Source organism: Eschscholzia californica, unplaced genomic scaffold, assembly GCF_041429995.1.
Source record: "Eschscholzia californica isolate CP2 unplaced genomic scaffold, dmEscCali1.0.p SCAF_3, whole genome shotgun sequence".
NCBI lineage: Eukaryota > Viridiplantae > Streptophyta > Magnoliopsida > Ranunculales > Papaveraceae > Eschscholzia > Eschscholzia californica.
In genome coordinates this window covers 15,704,492-15,717,017 of record NW_028238420.1, presented here as the reverse complement: position 1 = coordinate 15,717,017, position 12,526 = coordinate 15,704,492, and the positions used below count along the sequence as shown (strand labels likewise).

The 12,526-nt window shown below is 39.1% G+C and overlaps 1 long non-coding RNA gene across 2 annotated transcripts; it reads right to left on the bottom strand.

Moving 5' to 3' along the window:
- Positions 1-531: 531 nt before the first annotated feature.
- LOC147548680 (uncharacterized) lies at positions 532-12,526 on the bottom strand. Of its 2 annotated transcripts, none has more exons than XR_015238327.1 (7): positions 12,115-12,526; positions 11,533-11,673; positions 2,828-2,914; positions 2,477-2,604; positions 1,462-1,538; positions 1,153-1,363; positions 532-981 (listed from the first exon to the last, which is right to left on the bottom strand). It is a non-coding gene; the product is annotated as an uncharacterized LOC147548680 (long non-coding RNA). The 2 variants fall into 2 exon arrangements; XR_015238326.1 differs by having other exon boundaries at positions 532-849.

Here is a 12,526-nt window from a genome sequence, read left to right as displayed (position 1 = left end):
GGATTGTCTATCTATTATATAAAATCTATTACATTTTATATAATAGATTTGATCTTGGTCATTGAATCATGAAATAAATAGCTAATAAAGAGAAAAAAATGAAGATGTAACTCCTCTCGTCATTATTGTGTAAATAGTGTTAATGAGCTTTAAATTTGTACCATTCCTTGTAAAACTTAACAATAAATCGGGTGGTCAAGATTTATCAAAGATTTTTATCCCTATATTTTATCATGGTGATTTGTGCTCATCTGAGATGGACGGCTAGATTTATCTTTGATTTGTCTTTGTTTTGTCTTTGAGTTTGTCCTAGTCATCACTCTTCATTCTGTTTTATATAATAGACTAGATATAACCCGTGCCCGTAGGGCACGGGCTGTTTGGATTTGTTATGTCACAAAATTTTTTAGAAATTTATACATCTCATTAGGTTGTTTATCTAATTGGACATAGTAAATCAACAAAAAGTAATTGACACTTGCCGAAAAATAAAATGTTGTCGAGCCATACAAAAAAATCCAAAAAGCAACATTCTGTCAAAAATAATAATATAAATATAAAACAGTTAAATAACAATTTTAAACATGAATATCTTAAAAAGATGTAAATATTGACAAAATCATAGTCTCCTATGATTTACTGGAATTAATTTCCGACAAAATAAAAAGTTACAATGCTTGCAACACAATTTCTCTATCTATAAAAAATTTCAACTTTCGCTATCACGGTAAAATAAGTCACCTGCTAGAAACTTCTCATCCGACCACAATTCCTTGGCACAAAAACAACATTCCGATAAAATTCCAGATACACCAGCAGCTTTAGGTTTGCAGCTGCCACACCCCGAACCTAAATGAAAAAAGTATCAAATTACTAATGACGGGTGAGAGAAGACTTAAACAGTGAATAATTCCGCAGCACCGAAGCACTAAGTCATGTAATCAATTGAAATTCTGCCAAGATTGTTATTGACCCACCCACCTGGTATAGTTGAAGGAATATATAAGCCACTGTAATATAGGTTGATGTATAAACATTTTCACATGATAGGAAGACTTAAATATGATAATGTTCATATGTAACAGAACATATAACTACAATTATGGATAAAATTCGGAAGGGGATAAAACCATAAAACAAGAAAGTACTTACTGTCTTAAACTCCCGAAGGTAGTACTCTCAGTGATAAAGTTAAGGTTCCTATTTCGCAGCATTGACCAAGAAGTAAAAAACTTAACGTCTTAAGAAGATGGATTTCATAATAAAGTCTTTCATGATCATTAGGACTCAATCGAAATGATCATAAAGCTTTACTTGATTCCAAGTTATTTCAATCCCTTCAAACTCATCAAAGACTACTTGGCTACATCAAACACACGAACAAAAGATCAACCACCTCTCCTTGTAAACAAATTTAACAAATACTCATTTTCTAAAATCACCAAATCAGCCTATTAATACCTTCAATTTTGCAGAAATTATAATGGGCTCAGGGAGAATTTTATACATTGCGACTCCATGCCAAGGATTTCACAATACTGCAACAAAATTGTGACAAAAAAAAAAGTGAGAAATTAAGGAACCAAAATTAAGACCCTACACAAACAAAGTGGGGGGAAGCCTGAAATAACTAAACTTCAAGTACGAATAACACAAAACTGCTTCAAAGTTTCAATGTTAGAAATCATTATCACAATTCACAAGTCATCAAAAAGAATCAGATCTTAATATATTATGACTCTAATTTTTGGTAGTTGCTTCATTAAAATTGTTAAGTCATACCAAATTACTTCTTTGACAAACAAGAACATCACCTTAATTAACTGTATTCGAGAACCAAACCATGAAGATAAATTATTGTGATATAAGAGGGGTTCTCGAACATAGGCATCAAGTCAGAAACTCATATGTCAATATTAACTTCGGAAGCACATAAATTAAGTAAACGAAAAACTGCCTCAAATTATTTATGTATTAAATCATGTTTAACAACCTCCGTCATTAACTTAATTATAGGCCAACTTGTAATCACCATTACTGATTATAGCCCCAATGTTGTTGGTATTTGGTACTGTAATGTGTGAACCTTCATCCGATTAAGACCCAAGTGAAGATGACCCAAAAAAACTATTTTGTTTACAAATAATAAGGCATTTAAACTATCAAAACTCAAGCAAGATAAAAAAACAAAGCTCCTTCCTCCAAACAAATCAAGAAATAGAGTCTACCACAATAGGTCTCAACACCAACAAATAATTTCTGAAAGTAGAATGTTAATTTGGATACAGAACCCTACCATAAAATACATTAAGCACTACCAAACAGCTCAATATGTCATTAACTTCTTGACAATTTTATCAACACAAACAAACCAATATGATGGATAAATTAACCAGAACGAAGTTCAGATCCACTACCAAAAGGGAAAAAAGACCTATGTACCATATGATGGATAAAGTCAGAGACAAAGTTATACCCTTTTTATGCAGTTTAGTTGTAAAATCAACATTACATACATTCCAAGAAGCGACATCCTTGGGTGTGAGTGCTTCATTCATATAATCTCACCAAATAGATTGATGTCTTATACGAACATCAGGGAACCTGAAACAAAGAAAAAAAAATTAGATCTCTCACCTTCAAATTCATGTAAATGGAGTATATAATTCATACATAATCAACAAACATAGAAAAGAAATCATGTAAATGGAGAATACAATTACTTAATCAAAAGAAAACATATTAGAAGAAAACATATCAAATTGAAAATATATGAATCGAAATGATCAAAATACGAAAAAGAAATTGTAAAATCCTGTATCTGTACCGGGAAAATGGAAGAAAGAATTCTTCTTCGGTTGTTTCTAACTGAAGAGGAAGGGTTTGTAAAGTCTTCTCATGTAACGCCCCAAATCTAGATTTCCACGTCGGCCGCCATGAAAACCTAAACTCAAAGCATTTCTTCGCAGAACAGTAAACATAGTCGATATATCCATCAAAAGAGACAAATAATATCAAATGTGAAGCTCATAAGAATCAATAAATCATCTAAAAGAAATCCATTAAACTGTCTTAACTCAAACAATGGTTCTGAATCATCGACACGTAGGTCGGACAATAACGAATGAAACAAATAACTATCTAGAAAGTGAAACTCCAAATAACTACCTAATCTCGAAAGCGAAAACTAAGAAAGAAGCTCTGAGCTGACGAACTGGGATCAAGCTGGTGGCGCTCCCCGATCTCTATCACCTGAAAAATAGTAGGCTGGGTCAGAACCCAGCTAGTAGATTTCTAATTACCTAAGGTCTAAATAGACCAATTCAACACAAAACCAAGTATCGAACAACAGAACAATAATAACAGTCCATTATGTTACACCTTTCGTGCTAACACAATTGAAGTCAACCTGTTACACGGTTGAAGAGATTCATACAATACAACTTCCCTTTTGGAGGGGCATAACCAATTTTGAGGTCCACGAGATGGCGTCACTTACCATTCATGTTTGCATCGTCTTAAACCTCTCAATAGACAAAGGATACCACCCAAAAAGGGGATCCGTGCAACACGAGCACAGTGCAACACGAGCACTTCACATATGAGCAGGAGGCGAGCCAACCTCTAGTTGGTAATTACTTCTCAAACTAGAAGTATGTGGTCCACAAGAATGATCTTGTGTTTGCATCGACTTAGACCTCTTCATCAACTATGGATACCTACCCAAAAAGGGGATCCGTGCAACACGAGCACATATGAGCAGGAAGCGAGCCAACCACCGATTACTTATGGATTACAATCGTCAATCCATATTTGAACTCAAACCCCTGGTCCACTGGGTTGTCCAATATCACATTGACAAACCCGTGTTTGCAATCGATCCACATGTCGAGCCAACCAGTCTTAGTTCATTCCATTAACGGAACTCAAGATCATGGTCCACCAAGTTATCTAATATCACATAAATAACTAGTGTTTGCAATCGACTCACATGTCGAGCCAACCAGTCTTGGTTCCGACTAGCCTATGCTTTCTAGGTTAACAACCTAAAGCAATATATCACACACAACTATTGGTAGCACTCATGCTCCAATACCACACAAATAATCTCATACAATCAATTATCAATAGCAATAACATAATCACGAATAATTCTTAATATCTAGGCTGCTGTCCGGGTGTATATATACACCATATTTATATAACCTAAATAACCTAGGTTGCTGTCCGGGTATATGTATATTCCATTAATATAACTATAATGATCTAGGGTTACTATGTTGTTGTTGTAATTAGTTTCTAATCATAATATATATCTATGGTATCACTAATTAGTACTAATTTGATGATAACTTAACACAAATTCATGGTTTAAAGTTGTTATTGTTCTAACCATTCAAATCTAGGTTTAAAATTAAAGAGGGCTATATAAACCCTAGGGAAAAAGAAACCTACTTGATTTTTGTAGCACCAAGAAGAAGAAACCAAATCCTTTAGTAACCCTTTGAAGCTCCCTCACTTTCCCACACTTCTTCTCTCTAGAAATCACTTTCTCTCTCTAGGTTGTATTACTTCCTTCAATTCCCAGCTATTGAGAAGAAAAGAAAAAAAAAAGGGAAAGAAATTAAAGGGTCGGGAAGGGTTAAGGGCTTTCAAGCTTTATAGGGGTGTTGCTATTGGCACCCTCGTTTTTGCTAATAGCACCCCTATAAAGTGAGGGTGTTACAATCTCCCCTCCTAAAAGGAAATTTCGTCCTCGAAATTGAACGTACCTAATCAGAGGAAAAGATGAGGATAACGGAGTTGCATATCATCCTCACGCTCCCAAGTAACTTCCTTGTCATTGTGGTGATGCCACTGAACCTTGACCATGGGAATCGTCTTTCGGCGAAGAACATGCTCTCTACGATCAATGATACGAACTGGTTCCTCCTCATATGACACATTTGGCTGGAGCTCCAAATCATGGTAATCTATCACTGAATGTTGATCTCCATCTCTCACATGTTTTCGAAGCATCGAAATATGAAAGACATTGTGGACTCCTGTGAAGCTTGCAGGCAATTCAAGACGATAGGCTACTTTTCCCACCTTCTCAACTATTCTGAAAGGTCCAATATATCTAGGAGCCAACTTTCCTTTCTTACCAAATCGCAAAATACCTTTCATAGGTGACACCTTCAACAAAACCTCATCTCCAACAATAAACTCCAAATCCCTTCGTCGGTTGTCGGCATAACTCTTTTGACGACTTTGAGCTGCTTGGAGCCTACTTCGAATTAAAACAATTTTCTCAGAAGTGTCCCGAATCACCTCTGGTCCTTCTAGTTTAGCGTCACCTGCCTCTGTCCAACACAATGGTGACCGACAAGGTCTCCCATATAATGCCTCAAAAGGTGCCATGCCAATACTAGATTGGTAACTATTATTATATGCGAATTCTACCAAAGGCAAATGATCTTGCCAACTCCCTCCAAGATCTAGTATTGAGCATCTCAACATATCTTCAAGTACTCTGTTAACTCGCTCTGTCTGCCCATCAGTCTGAGGGTGAAAAGCTGTACTGAAATGTAAAGATGTCCCCATAGAAGTTTGGAAACTCTTCCAAAACCGTGAAGTAAAGGACGAGTCTCTGTCTGAAACAATAGACACCGGAACTCCGTGTAACCTGACAATCTCCTTAATGTAAAACTGTGTCAGTCGGTCCCCACTATCTGTCGTCTTCACTGGTAGGAAGTGAGCCGACTTCGTCAACCTGTCAACTATCACCCAAATAGCGTCAAAGCCTCTACTAGATCGCGGTAAACCCGTGACGAAGTCCATTGATATATTCTCCCATTTCCACTCCGGAATGGGCAACGGTTCCAAGAGTCCGGATGGATGTCGATTTTCCGCTTTCACCATCTGACACACATTACACTTCCTCACATACTCCGCAACATCTTTCTTCATCCCTGACCACCAGTACTGCCTCTTCAAGTCTTTGTACATCTTGTTACCCCCAGGGTGAACTGTGTACTTACTTCGGTGTGCTTCATCTAATATATCCCGTCTCAAGACCGGATCTGCCGGTACATATAGTCTCCCTCGAAATCTCAATACGCCGTCCTGCCCGGTACTGAACTCAGTCTCAGTCTCTTGCATTAACGAAACCTGTTTCTGGCACCACTCATCATCAATTTGGGCATCCACAATACGATTCAACAAAGATGGTCTAACAACCATACTACCCAGAAATAACGAGTCAATTCCTGACCCAACCACGTCAATGTCGTATGTTGCTACATCCTCCAACATCTTCCACTGGTTCATCATCAATGTTGCCACGATACCCCTCGGTTGTCGGCTTAGTGCATCGGCTACCACATTTGCCTTACCCGGGTGGTATTGCAACGTGAAGTTATAATCCTTCATTAACTCCAACCACCTGCGCTGACGCATGTTCAACTCCTTTTGTGAGAAGAGATACTTGAGGCTCTTATGATCGGTAAAGAGATCGAACTTCTCACCATACAGATAGTGCCTCCAAATCTTCAAAGCAAACACTATAGCTGCCAACTCTAAGTCATGAGTTGGATAGTTTTGCTCATGTGGCCTCAACTGCCTAGAAGCATAAGCAACCACTTTATCTTTTTGCATCAGTACACAACCTAAACCCTGAATAGAAGCATCAGTATAAATCACAAATCTGGTGCCACTCTCTGGAATGATCAACACCGGTGCCGTAGTCAACTTCGTTTTAAGTTCTTTGAAAGCCTCATCACACTTCGTATCCCATGAGAATGTTACTCCCTTCTTTGTAAGATTCGTCAAAGGTCCTGCAATACTTGAGAACCCCTTGATGAACCGTCGATAATACCCAGCCAATCCCAGAAAACTGCGAATCTCAGTAACCGAGGTAGGCTGCTTCCAATTAAGCACAGCTTCAACCTTTGAAGGGTCAACCAATACTCCGTCCTTCGAAATAACATGGCCTAGGAATTTTACTTCCTCTTGCCAAAAATCACATTTCTCGAACTTTGCATATAACTGATGTTCCATCAGTCTCTCTAACACTAATCTCAAGTGATCTTCATGATCCTCCTTAGTCTTGGAGTAGATAAGAATGTCATCAATAAAGACAATGACAAATTTATCCAAGAAGTCCCTGAATACCCGATTCATGAGGTCCATAAACACTGCAGGAGCGTTAGTCAAACCGAAAGACATAACAAGAAACTCATACGAACCATAACGTGTCACAAATGCCGTCTTAGGAATGTCCTCCTCTCGGACTCGTAACTGATGGTACCCTGACCTCAAGTCAATCTTAGAGAACCACTTAGTCCCTCTCAGTTGATCAAACAGATCATCAATCCTTGGTAAAGGATATTTATTCTTCACAGTAACCTTGTTGAGCTCTCTATAATCGATACACAACCTCATTGACCCATCTTTCTTTTTAACAAAAAGAACAGGTGCACCCCAAGGAGAACTACTCTGACGTATGAACCCCTGATCTAGTAATTTCTGAATCTGGTCCTTAAGCTCTCGCAGTTCTATCGGAGCCATTCGATAAGGAGTTCGGGCTATAGGTTTAGTACCCGGTTCCAACTGGATGCAGAAGTCAACCTCTCTGCGTGGTGGCAACCCTGGTACATCTCTGAACACATCGTGGTACTCACTAACCACATCAATACTATCAAGCCCCTCACTCATTACCGGATGCTCTTCTAGCTCTACGTGGCTCAGGTGAACCTCTCTCATCTGACAAGTCAACGCTGACACTGTAAACACTTCTTCCCCTGGAAGAGAAAATGTGACTGTCTTGGCATAACAGTCCAGAAGTGCATGGTATGAGGCAAGCCAATCCATGCCTAAAATCACATCATACCGCACCAACTCAAGCACAAAAAGGTCTGCAGCGAAGTCTCGCTCACCCAATCTAATGATACACCCCTTACAGATGTGGTCTATCACAATTAAACCACCCCAAGCAGAAGACACTGAAAAAGATCTCCCACATCTATCTAACTCTATGGGTAACTTACGAACAAAAGAAACAGAGATAAATGTGCCCATGGCACCAGGATCAAATAAAATTTTACCCATTCTAGTATGAATAAGGAATGTACCTTCCACCACATCAGTAGGTGCGCGGTCATCTCTAGGAAGGATGGCATTCAACTGTGGTTGTTGCCCACGCCCTTGTGGTCTGCCCTGCGGGTTACGCTCATGATGACGCCCCTGATTTCCTGTCTGAGCTCTAGTCCTCCTCGGACAATCAAAAGACCTATGTCCTACTTCCTGACAATTAAAACAAACTCCTCTAAATGGTCTCTGTTCCACACCATCAACATTAGCCACCGGCGGTTGCCTACCTGTAGTCACCACTGTCATATCCCTGTTGCCTCCCTCGATCCGAGGCCTCTTACCATCCCGTTGACCATTATAGTTGTTGCGCTGATTCCAACCAACCTTCCCATAACTGCTACTATTCCCCTTTTGTTCACTCTTGCTTTGCACTTTGATTCCTCTCTGCTTCTTTGCCTCCTGTATCCGAGCATCGTGAACCTTAGCACAAGAAACCACCTTCTGATAGGTGTCGAAACTAGGTTGCCCTGCAATGTACCTAGCAATGTTGTCACGCAACCCATTGACAAACCTCTCAATCTTTTCCTCCTCTGTGGGAATTAGTTGAGTAGCGAAGAGGGAGAGTCTGTGAAACTCATTCTCATACTCCAAAACTGATTGATTCTCCCCTTGCTTCAACTCCTGAAATTCCCTCTTAAGTGTTTATTGTGCCGAGAAAGGAATAAAGTTTTCCATGAAGACCTTCTTAAATTCTTCCCAGGTGAACCTCAACGGATCCACTAGCCTAGACTGAGTGTCCCACCAAGTAGCTGCATTCTTCTTCAACTGGAACACTGCCATCCGCTGCTTATATTCCTCAGAGCAATCAAACGCCACGAACATCCTCTCTATCTCCTTACACCATTCATATGCCTCTACCGGTCCTCCAGTCCCATCAAATGTTGGCGGTTTCATTTTCATAAACTCATGGTAGTACTTCAACCAGGTCATCTCAGTCGGTGGCCTCAGATTCACAACAGGACCTCCCGTCTCTAGTGTCGGATTCTGCGTCCGAGCTTGTTCCCTTGTTTGAGCCTCTGCTGCGATGTTAATCAAATTTTGCAATGCGGCTGCATCAATTGTCACTGTCTCTCCTCCGTTCAGATTAGGATTTGTAGTCTCATGACCCCCTGACTGTCCATGTGTACCCTCTGGTGCTGTAGAACCCCTTTCCTCAGGTAGGACACCTCGACCTCGACCTCTACCACCCCCTCGAGTGCGAGCACTGCGACGACCTCTGCCACAACCAGTAGCCCCTTCGCTAACCATAACTCTATTCAAATCCAAAAGAGAAACCAAGTCAGAACTTAGACAGTCAAGAGCTTCGTACAAAAATTTACTACGTACTATGCGCTTAGAGGGGTTGAACCCTACACACTGATCCTAGGATTTATGAACCTAGAGCTCTGATACCACTTTGTAACGCCCCAAATCTAGATTTCCACGTCGGCCGCCATGAAAACCTAAACTCAAAGCATTTCTTCGCAGAACAGTAAACATAGTCGATATATCCATCAAAAGAGACAAATAATATCAAATGTGAAGCTCATAAGAATCAATAAATCATCTAAAAGAAATCCATTAAACTGTCTTAACTCAAACAATGGTTCTGAATCATCGACACGTAGGTCGGACAATAACGAATGAAACAAATAACTATCTAGAAAGTGAAACTCCAAATAACTACCTAATCTCGAAAGCGAAAACTAAGAAAGAAGCTCTGAGCTGACGAACTGGGATCAAGCTGGTGGCGCTCCCCGATCTCTATCACCTGAAAAATAGTAGGCTGGGTCAGAACCCAGCTAGTAGATTTCTAATTACCTAAGGTCTAAATAGACCAATTCAACACAAAACCAAGTATCGAACAACAGAACAATAATAACAGTCCATTATGTTACACCTTTCGTGCTAACACAATTGAAGTCAACCTGTTACACGGTTGAAGAGATTCATACAATACAACTTCCCTTTTGGAGGGGCATAACCAATTTTGAGGTCCACGAGATGGCGTCACTTACCATTCATGTTTGCATCGTCTTAAACCTCTCAATAGACAAAGGATACCACCCAAAAAGGGGATCCGTGCAACACGAGCACAGTGCAACACGAGCACTTCACATATGAGCAGGAGGCGAGCCAACCTCTAGTTGGTAATTACTTCTCAAACTAGAAGTATGTGGTCCACAAGAATGATCTTGTGTTTGCATCGACTTAGACCTCTTCATCAACTATGGATACCTACCCAAAAAGGGGATCCGTGCAACACGAGCACATATGAGCAGGAAGCGAGCCAACCACCGATTACTTATGGATTACAATCGTCAATCCATATTTGAACTCAAACCCCTGGTCCACTGGGTTGTCCAATATCACATTGACAAACCCGTGTTTGCAATCGATCCACATGTCGAGCCAACCAGTCTTAGTTCATTCCATTAACGGAACTCAAGATCATGGTCCACCAAGTTATCTAATATCACATAAATAACTAGTGTTTGCAATCGACTCACATGTCGAGCCAACCAGTCTTGGTTCCGACTAGCCTATGCTTTCTAGGTTAACAACCTAAAGCAATATATCACACACAACTATTGGTAGCACTCATGCTCCAATACCACACAAATAATCTCATACAATCAATTATCAATAGCAATAACATAATCACGAATAATTCTTAATATCTAGGCTGCTGTCCGGGTGTATATATACACCATATTTATATAACCTAAATAACCTAGGTTGCTGTCCGGGTATATGTATATTCCATTAATATAACTATAATGATCTAGGGTTACTATGTTGTTGTTGTAATTAGTTTCTAATCATAATATATATCTATGGTATCACTAATTAGTACTAATTTGATGATAACTTAACACAAATTCATGGTTTAAAGTTGTTATTGTTCTAACCATTCAAATCTAGGTTTAAAATTAAAGAGGGCTATATAAACCCTAGGGAAAAAGAAACCTACTTGATTTTTGTAGCACCAAGAAGAAGAAACCAAATCCTTTAGTAACCCTTTGAAGCTCCCTCACTTTCCCACACTTCTTCTCTCTAGAAATCACTTTCTCTCTCTAGGTTGTATTACTTCCTTCAATTCCCAGCTATTGAGAAGAAAAGAAAAAAAAAAAAGGGAAAGAAATTAAAGGGTCGGGAAGGGTTAAGGGCTTTCAAGCTTTATAGGGGTGTTGCTATTGGCACCCTCGTTTTTGCTAATAGCACCCCTATAAAGTGAGGGTGTTACATCTCATGGGTCTTCTTCTGCAAAAATCAAGAGTGGGAGAAAAGTATTAATGAAAACCCTAAAAACCCAAATTTATGTCTGGAGCTTACCGTTTTCTTCACTGCGGCCATTTTGCAACCCAATCATAGGGAAAAAAAGAAAAATGGAATTGAAGCAGATCTGGTAGAACTTACAGGTGAGTAGTTTTTGAAAAGATGATCAACCCTCTTAAATTCAAATCCTTTTCTCTTCTCGGTCATATTCAATGGCCTCCTTCCTTCCGATTAAGACCCAAGTGAAGATGACTACGATTTTCCTTCTAAACTCCAATGGACCTGCCAACATTTTCCCTCCAATTAGAAAATAACCCAAAAAAAAAACTATTTTGTTTACAAATAAGAAGGCATTTAAACTATCAAAACTCAAGCAAGCTAAAAACACCAAAGCTACTTCCTCCAAACAAATCAAGAAATAGAGTCTACCACAATAAGACTCAACATCAACAAATAAATTCTGAAAATAATATTAGAGAAATCACATTAGAAACCACATCATATTTTAAACCACATCGTATTAGAGAAATCACATCACATTAGAAACCACATGATATTATAAACATAAAATATGTACAAATTTCAGTTTCATAAACCATATCATATTAGATAAATCAATTGGACGCCCCCTTTAGGATCAAACTATGACCTCATATAATAAAATTTAGAAGAAACTTCAATTTCAAAAGTCTATGAAAATCCATGAAATAGAAAAAGTCATACCTGAAAGATGGGAGTGGTCAATAATTCTACGAAAACCTCGATTAGGGTTCTTAAAACGCGATTGGGGTTCTCTGAAGGGGGTCCAATTGATGAGAAAGAAAGAGAGAAGGCAATGAAGATAACGATGGTGGAGAAGTGAAACAGTGGGAAGGAAGAAAAAGAAACGGTAGTGATGGTTTCAATCTTTTGGTTTTACAGATTTAATGAGAGGCTCCATTGATGAGAAAGCAGAAAGAGCAATGAAGATGGCGATGGTGGAGAGGTGAAACGGTTGACCTGATAATGACCGAATTAAAGAAATAATTAAAGGGGGAGGTGAGATAGGGTTTGGTTACACAGTTCCACTTTGTGGGTGATTAAATTTCTAATTTTTAGGGTGGGTAATAGATCAAAGGGTGTGGATCTTCTCAAA